This window comes from Gekko japonicus, unplaced genomic scaffold, assembly GCF_001447785.1.
Source record: "Gekko japonicus isolate JY-2015 unplaced genomic scaffold, Gekko_japonicus_V1.1 scaffold2813, whole genome shotgun sequence".
Taxonomy (NCBI): Eukaryota; Metazoa; Chordata; class Lepidosauria; order Squamata; family Gekkonidae; genus Gekko; species Gekko japonicus.
In genome coordinates, this window is record NW_015166506.1 from 181,809 (window position 1) to 191,528 (window position 9,720).

Below are 9,720 nucleotides of genomic sequence, written 5' to 3' on the forward strand. Positions count from 1 at the left end.
ATTTTGCATCTACTACAGAGCTTCTGCATGCACAATGAGGAGAGAGTAGGTACATGGTAGGATAGGAAATACCTACAGCTTCAGAGATGCAGGCAAGCAAGCCAAGTCATATTGAAGGGAAAGGCAAAAAAGCAAAGCATAACCAAATCAAAACAACTCTGAGCTACAGACTAATCCTGATCCAATCCACAGGGAAATTCCTAAACTATTTGCTGCTGCTGCAGCAACTACTACACACATTTATAGCTCACCCTCCTTCCAAGGATCTGTAGAAGGATGGGATCCCATTTCAAGAAGAAGAAGAGGAGGAGGAGGAGGAAGAGGAGGAGATTGGATTTATACCCCACCCTTCACTACCCAAAGGAGTCTCAGAGCGGCTTACAAACTCCTTTCCCTTTCCCTCCCCACAACAGACACCCTGTGAGGTAGGTGGGGCTGAGAAAGCTCTGACACACACTGCTCTTTTTCAAGAACAGCTGTGCCAGAGCTTGTGACTGACCCAAGGTTACATCAGCAGGTGCAAGTGAAGGAGTGGGGAATCAAATCCGGTTCTCCCAGATTAGAGTTCGCGCACTTAACCACTACACCAAACTGGCTCTCATTCTTACAACAACCCTCTGAGTGTTACTGGCTCAAAGTTACACAGTAAACTACATGAACCCAGGCCAACATTAACCCTCTGACCATTATGCTATTATCACTCTCAATATATGGTAGTTAGTGAGCCCCGGGGAGGGTGGCCATTTATTGAGCATTCCCAAAGGAGTTTTCTTAAGAGGCCAGACAACCCATCTTAGCTGAGCCAATACCCAGTAACTCAGGTGGGAGGGATATCTCACTGATCACTACCCTGATCCAGATACGGACCATTTATATACACAATGAAGTTTCCCAGATTGGAAAAGAAATTAAGTGGGCGAAACTTTGTTTGTGTGTGTACAAAGTCTTCACAAGTAGGTGTTGAATATTTGTTTTGTTCTTGGGCCACAAAGGTTGCCTACTCTTACACTATACCACCAAGTCATATTAAAGAAATAGCATAGAAGTATACCTTGAAAAGGGAACACTTTTCATTTTATGACCGTAGAAATGCAATGTTGTTATGCTACATTTTTTAAAAATTTCCTCCAAACCTAATCTAGATAAATATGACATTGTCTGCTTCTTGCTGTGAATGTATAATATCATTTATTTAATTGGAGGACAAAAAGAATACCCATTACACATTAAGCGCATTCCCCCATCTTTATTTTTATTAATGTCCTGACAGTCTTCTACCCTGGCAAGAAATCATACTTCCGGTTCCCAGGAGGTCATTTTCCCAAAAGCACTTCCCTGGGGGCACCTTCTTTGGGGGTGAGCTGTAACTCAGACCCCCATAAATCCAACCCTCACCAAATTTAGAGGGCAGGTAGAGGAGAGTCAGCCAGAGATCTTCCATGAGTTTAGAAGAAGAAGAAGAAGAAGAGATTGGATTTATACCCCGCCCTTCACTACCCAAAGGTGTCTCAGAGCGGCTTACAAACTCCTCCCCCTTCTCCTGCCCACAACAGACACCCTGTGAGGTGGGTGGGGCTGAGAGAGCTCTGACAGAAACTGCTCTTTTTCAAGAACAGCTCTTTAGTGTCTCTAGCATGCTAGGGGACCATTTTACCGTCTCACAAACCTCATAAACCAAACCAGTTTGTGAGGCTGCTAAAAGTTTGTGGCAGTTTGTGGTTCACGAACCAGGCGTGCCATAAACCATGAACTGAACTGCATTTTCCCAGTTTGTGCATTGGAATCATTCATGCAGCCCAATCCAGCAATTATAAATATACAGATCTGCTTTATACAGAATCCGATCACTTAGAATTTAATTATTTTCTTCATACAATACAGACCCAATTTTATTTATTTATTTATTTATTTATTATTTCGATTTATACCCTGCCCTCCCCGCAAGCGGCTTACAATGTACAAAATGCACAGAAGACAATCAATTTTACAGATACCATCGCTATGTTACCACCATTACCATCTGGCCCTGGGAAGAGAGAACGACAGTGTCACGTGGAACTGACAGCACTGATTGGATGTACCATCTTTGTGATGTCATCTTTATGGAAGATCAGTCTGGAACATCTAGGGCACTTAATTTGTTGTAACATTGTAGTAATGGTTTTATATGGTTTTAACTTGTTTTATGTGTTGGCTTATGCCTACTTGTGAGCCGCCCTGAACCCGCGTGGCGGGGAGGGCGGGCTATAAATTGAATTTATAAATAAATAAATAAAAAAGCAGATTTTACAATTACTACTTTCCATTAACAAACCAGTTCATAAGGCAGAGAAAGTGGCAACAGCTCTGCCCTTGATGAAACAGCCTCTCCCCAGGCAGCAGGTCCCCATTTAGCTCACCCTTGTCTCTTTTGACTAGTCACAACTCATTTGGGGTCTCAGGCAGAAGGAGGTCTTTCCCAATAATCCAATGCAATGCTGGGGATGAAACCTGGGACCTTGAGCATGTGAAGTTTCAGTTCTATCAAGAAGTCACAGCCCCTGCCAGATAGGAGATGGAGTAATCAAATCCATTAAACTGTAGATTATGGCCATGTTTTGTTCCTTTTGATTTCTTATTTATTTTAGAGGGGAGAGGTCAGGTGAATAGGGTATTTTTGAATATTCTGTAAACTTTGTAGGCACCCTTCACTGAACTGAAATGGAGAAGTCTGTAATCACAGCATGTATTACAATCTTGGTAATCTTAAAATATATAAATCTGGTAGTCTGGTAAAAGTTTCATGTTGGAAATGGCCTGGATCCCATCCTACCAATCCACTGGGTCAGACCTATCCTTTACCTCAGAAGTCTTCCTTCAGCTTAACTCTCTCTCTCACACACACACACACACAACATGTTTTTACGCTGCCTTTCCTCTTTGCTCAAGGCACCTTACAAGTAGTAATTAAAACATTTTCCCTGCAATGGAAGAGCCACAAGTCACAGAAGGGCCTCTTAAACTGAAGAGATTCTCTTTGGAGGAAGATTGGGTCCACACCAATATTTCCAGATAAATATCCATCTTTTGAACCTTTGTACTGTTTTTCTGCATTGCAAAAAGTTGCATATTATTTCTAAGGATGAGCAAATATCTCATTTAATTTATTTTTACTTTGATCAACAGTTTTGGTTCTCTGCTTTTGGCTGTTAGTTTTGTAAATATGTTTGTATTTTAGATTCATGTTGCATGGTTTGTATGCACAATTTGGTATTTATATGTACAACATAAACATTTGTATATATAACATATGTATAATGTATGGTGCTGAATTAATGATGTAACACAATGTTAAAATGCACATATTTTTATGGGGAAATTTGGGACAAAGAAGAACATGGTACAAAAATTGACAGTCACAGACTTGATCTGCAAATTTGAAACAGTGATTTTGGGCTGAAATGCACAATCATCAATTATTTCTGAAGGAATGAGAAGCAAATTCTTTGTAGAATTGGGGGGGGGGGGTTGAAAAGGGGAAGGGCATAAAAGGTTCCATAAACCTATATTTCCTAGGCTGAAATCCTAAAAACACTTTCCTACCCATTGAATGAAAATGGTACTTGCTTCCAAGTAGACCTGCTTATAATTGGTCCCTATACCCCCCCCAAATGAAGGCTAGTAAACTCTTTCTGTCTAAGCCTGTTCCACTAAGCATGCAGGTTCAAGAAGAACACATGTGGGGCATTGAGGGAGGAAGGGGAAACCCACCTAGCCGGCAAGATTAGCCAAATCAAACCTGGCAATTAATAAAGTGACAGATGTCACAGCCATATTGCCCTCACATCTGTGAGGCTCTGGTACAACCACCTGTCCACACAGTCCTGGCAATGGCAGCAATCATGCTGCCTTGCTTGTCTTTTTAAAATTTATTCAAAGGACACCACATTGAGGGTATTATTTCATATCCTCACTCTGATCTGACCTTAAGCATTATCATGCATTCAAATCTCACTGGCTATGGCATCAACAGGAAAACCAAATCAGAGTGAGGGCAAGGAGTCTCGTTTCCTGCCCTCACTCTGGCACTCTGTGAATACAAAACAGGAAAGTATGGCACTCAGCAGTAAAGAAGAGCAGGTGTTAATTGAACTACCAACTTTACTCCAGACCCTTAGCCCATCACCAAAATGCCCCCTCCAAGTCTATAGCCTATGAACAGGAGGGACATATCAGCTAGCTATAGTACTCAGGAAGTCAATGAAAGCTATAGATTATAATAGGTATCACTGTGTTTAATTTTCTTTATTTTGTATAACAAGATTTTTACCCTGCCTTTCTGCTCTCAGAGGGCCACCAGGGTGGCTAGCAAATTAAAATATACACTAAAATATCATCTTAAAAGCCATTGAAATCAGCACACAAATACATCATTAAAACAATGTAATGGGTGATTGGACCCTCTGATTCAACTTAAAATGCCATCTTATAGAAGCAGCAGAATCTCCAAAAATGACTTCAGTCAACAGAAGAGGAGGCCCCTTGTTGCTAATTGTCAGATACATTGAAATGTTAACACATATCGTACTTAGATTTTTATAAGCAGTCCAGCTGGACAGAGTGCAGTGCCTGGATTTATAGTTTTTCTTATGCTATTGGCATCAGTCTCCCATCCTATTCAGAACGCCGATCATGCTAAGCAAATTACATACCTCAGTGAAAACCCTAATGATGACACCATTGAGCAGCAGACAACAGAGCAGGATGCTCTGGAATGACAGGAGGAAACATGAGCCGCAACAATGGGGGAAAAAATTACATCCTGGGATCAGACTGAAAGAAGCTACCATCATTTGAACATGGAACCTCCTCTGCTATTTGCTTTTAAATATCTTTGTGTCTAGTTTCCTCCCAGATATTTCAGCCTCTTTCTCTTTCTTTTTCTAGAGCAGCTTATTAAGATACTGTGGCTGAAACAGTATTACTATAGATTGTATTATGTGCTTACAATTGCATTTTGCTAAATACAATTAGAATAGACCCAAAGCTTTTGGAAGGGTAGTAGATTTAGTCCTTCAAACCCAGTAATCTAACCAGTTAATTCATAACCTAGTTGGCAATATTAGCTTGAATTATGAGCGGACAAAGAATAAATGCTGACAAAAACCAGCCTTCTATTGCTGATGAAAAATGCTCTGTTTGCACAGTCTGCAGGGACATAGAGCCTGGGCATGGCTGAAGGCCTGGTCCTCTTGGCCTTGGTTCTCAGCCAGTGAACCTAAGGACTCCCAGGATGTTCACTGTACTTGAGGGGTGGAGCTCTTAATTAATTAATTAATTCAATGTACAGCACACCCTTCCCTGTATAACGGCTTAGAGTGGGTAACAACATTAATAAAACACTCCAGACAGTTAAAATATTGAAACAATTCAATAATACAACAATATAACAACAACTAATAGATGGTGTACAAAAGGGGCACAACCTAGCATAGGCGTAATCTTCGTGGGGGCGGCAGGGCTTCAGCCCCCGCCGAAATTTTCAGGAAGGTGCTCAGCCTCCCCCGGGAGCCACCCTTGCTCCTAGCAAAGCAATGTCTCTGGCCCAGCCCCAGCCCCCCCCCCCCGGAAATTGGAAAGTCTACACCCTTGCAACCTAGTGCTCCTTGTCCTGAGAGGGAAATAAATCCTAAAATTTGACTGATAAGAAGGAAAGGGGAGGGGAAAGAAGAAGAGAGGCCAGTCTAAGATGGAAAGGCTGTTGCTGCCCTCAACCATAGTCCTGGCAGAACAATTCTACAATACAGGCCCTGTGTAACTGCTGAAAAAGCCCAGATTCTGGTTGAGAACAGTCAGATACTCTTTGGGACAAGGATCACCAGTAGGTTGTTAATCAGTGGAGCATAACGCTCTTTGGGGGATTGTATAGGATCCTGCCCCCCAAGCCTGTCCAGGCATGAGAGGGAATCCTATACTTTTACAGTACATTTACAACAACCCAGAGAGGTAGACTACCCTCTCTGGATTTCAGAACAATAAGCCACCAGAATCTCTCAGTATTCTATAATCCCCTCCAGCTCAGAGCAGAGATTCATATCTGTCAGCTGGCATCTAGGGCTTAGCACCTCATTCCCAGAGATGTATACTTAATGCTCAATGGTAGCGTGTGGCCAGGTAGGCACAGGAAATAGACTTGGAATCCCAGCTACAACATCAGAGACCATTTAGAAACAAGAATAAGTTTTTATTCAGGACAGAATTTAGCAACAGACTATAGAGTTTATAAAATAACAAGCCTAAGGCGGTTTGCCTTAACTACACATTAGAGATATGCATAATTACCAGTACAGTGTCCATGTTCCAAAAGTGTCCAGGATACAGTCCAGTTAGGTGCCAAGGGATTTTTAGGAATAATCCCATCTTTGCCCTCCATGTGCTCTAAGGCACAAAGCAGTCCTTTGTCTCTTCCAGAGAGCACATGTCCAGGTACAATAAACAGGCAACAACAGGAGACCAACAAGCAAGAGCAGAACAAGAGCAAGGGACAGAGAGAGTCTCTCTCCCAAGGGACCAGACAATTAAACCCCAATCTAATCATGACTAGCTGTGGCCATCAGCCAATCAGGAGTAGCAGAGTGTGTGGCCAATTTTTTGGTTGTCATGGGTACAAGTGGGGATAGGCTGGAAGTTTGGAAACCAGGCCTGCAGTCACATGGCCCCCAACTCCAGCTTCTCCATCGGCTACGTGAGCTTCTGCATGTAGGCCTAGCTTCCAGCATGGAAGTGTGAAGAATGTGGGTTTATGGCATGCAATTGAGGCCATGGGGCCTACCATTTGGCTTGTAACAGGAAATAAGGCACAGCCTGTTACCAAAAGACAGAACAGGAGAATGCAGGAGACATTTAGAAATCAATATTTCTACTTAGGGATGTACCAGGAAAGGCGGTCCTGCAAGTATGCTGGTCCCAGACTGTTTAGGGCTTTAAAGGTTAATACCAAAACCTTGAACCTGATCCAGCATTCAACCCAGAGCTGGTGCATCTCGTGGAGCACCAGTTGGATATGGGCTCTGAAAGAAGTTCCTGTAAGAACACACGCAGCTGCATTCTGGACCAGCTGTAGTTTCTGCATCAGTCTCAAGAGTGGCTCTGCATAGAGTGTGTTACAGTAATCTAATCTGGAGATGACCATTGCATGGATCACTGTGGCTAAGTCAGAGGAAGACAGGAAGGGAACCAGTTGCTTAACCTGGTGCATGTGAAAAAATGCCAGTTTAACTACATCTGTGACCTGGGCCTCCATTGAAAGGGAGGCATCCAAAATCATACCCAGACTTCTGATGGTCAGCACTGGTGTTATAAAGGCACACCATCAAGAGCTGGGAGTTAGCCCTCTAACCCTGATTCTCTCCAACCCAGCCACAGGACCTCCGCCTTAGACGGATTTAATTTCAGCTGGCTCTGTTTTAGCCAACCAGCCACAGCCTCCAATCCCTCAGCCATAATATCTGGAGCAGCATTTAGCCGGCCACTCATCAACCGATCTGCATACTGGTGACACCCTAGCCTGAAGCTCTGCACCAGCTGGGTGAGGGGGCACATAAAGTTGTTAAATAACATTTTTTAAAATGTTTTTCAGTTGGCATTTTGTATATTCAAGTTGTTAAAACTGGTATTTTGTAAGCTCCTTTGGGCTCCCATTGAGGAGAAAAAGCTAGATCAAAATGCCCCAAATGAATAAATAAATTTGGCTGATGCAATGGTAACAGAGAAAAAGGTCTGTCAATTGCACCTGAGAGCTCAACATTCCCGTCCCCCAGAAGAGTGTATCAGAACAGTCGTTCCTGACATCCCCCAAACCCTCTAAAGTGGTAGGATCCATTTGTCTCAAGAGAAGAAGAAGAGGAGATTGGATTTATACCCCACCCTTCACTACCCAAAGGTGTCTCAGAGAGGCTTACAAACTCCTTTCCCCTCCCCACAACAGACACCCTGTGAGGTCGGTGGAGCTGAGAGAGCTGTGACAGAAACTGCTCTTTTTTCCCCAAGAATAGCTCTGACAGAACTATGGCTTGCCCAAGGTCATCCCGCAGCTGTGAGTGGAAGAGTGGGGAATCAAACCTGTTTTTCCCAGATTAGAGTCTGTGCTCTTAACCACTATACCAAACAGACCATCCTCATGGGTCCCCCAGTCTTCTGGGAAGAGGGTGTCACAACCAACTGTGTCCAACAGATAATAATCTGACTGTGACACAGGCCTCATATCAAACCCTCTTTATCAAATCACTAGCAACTTATTCAATATATTAAAAAGTAAATCCTTTTTTGCTTTGGTTTAAAATAGCTTGTTTTAACCAAAGTAAGATGAATCTAAATAGTGTCCATAAATCTTTAAGTAGGAACAATTAATTTTTGTAGTGAGCTAAGTCCAATCCTATCAACTCTGCATATGAAGTTTTTTTAAATTTTTTAATTGCTTTTCTAAACTACACACCTATAGGGTTTTGGGATGGGAACAAACTAAAACTACGAGTAGCAAGAGATTGTTAATACAATTGTTTAATTGTAAGTTCCATTATTTTACTTATTTCCTTCCTCTACGTTTCTTTTCAAAGTCCTTTTTATTTTTTGGGTGCTTAGGAGCCGTAGCCCCTAGTTCTGCTTCAAAGTCTAAGGATTCAGCCGACGAAGAGTTGGTAGAACTTTTCTCAGTTTTGTCTTCTTCTTTTTCTGCATCCTTGTCGTCCTCCAGTTTCTCAGATCCATCTTTATCTTATTGTTGGTGCTCAAGAAATTTTTTCGCTTTGAAGACAGAGTCTATTTTTTCTTTTTTGCCATTGAAGTTGAAAGTAAGCCCTTCTGGGGTTAACCATCTGTATGGGGTGTTGTGTTTTTGAAGAAACCGTGCCAGGTCTCTGTACTGTCTTCTTCTTTTTCTGAACTCAAATGGAATGTCTTTTAAATTTTTAGTTTGTTCTCCTTGGATTTTCAAAACAGTTCCGCTTGTTGCTTTCAGGATTAAGTCTCTTATTGACCGTTTTGAGAATTTAACAAATATTTCCCCGGGCAGCTTATTTTTCTTTATATATTCTGGATATGTACGGTATACTATATCCATGTTGCTTTGTATAGCTTCTGCTGTTAAGCCTACCATGGGGGCCAGTTTTTTGCTTAAAATCTCTTTCAGGTTTTCACCTTTCTGCTCAGAAATGTTCTGAAATCTCAGGACATATGCTGATTTTTCCATTTGGAGGGATAGCAATTGGTGAGTCTCAGAGATTTTATCTTTTTCCACCACCTCCAGTCTTTGTTCAAACTTTTTGGACTTAAGATCAACTTTTTTCAGCTTCTTATTTATCTTCTCTGTTTTTGCTGAAGTATCTTGAAGCTCCTTGTACATTATCTCCATTTTTGGGTTGAGAGTGGTCATCTGGTCCACTAGAGGGCGCAGGGCTGCAGCAATCATTTTGGGGGAGTCTGTGGCTGTTTCCGGTTTGCTAACTGGATTCAATGAGCTGGCTGCTTCTGTAAGTTTCGCTTTCGCCACCATTTTTTCTGCCCGCTGCGTCATTGTTTTTACTTAGTAGGAAGTTTTTAAAAGTCTCTTAAGGCCTCTTTAAGTCTGGAAATATCGCTTTGTTACTAATATGCACCTCACTCCGTCACCATTTGCTCTTTTCAAGCCGCCCTCGCCTCCCGCTTTAACTCAGTCTGTTTGGGATGGGGATTCCCCGCCCCCCC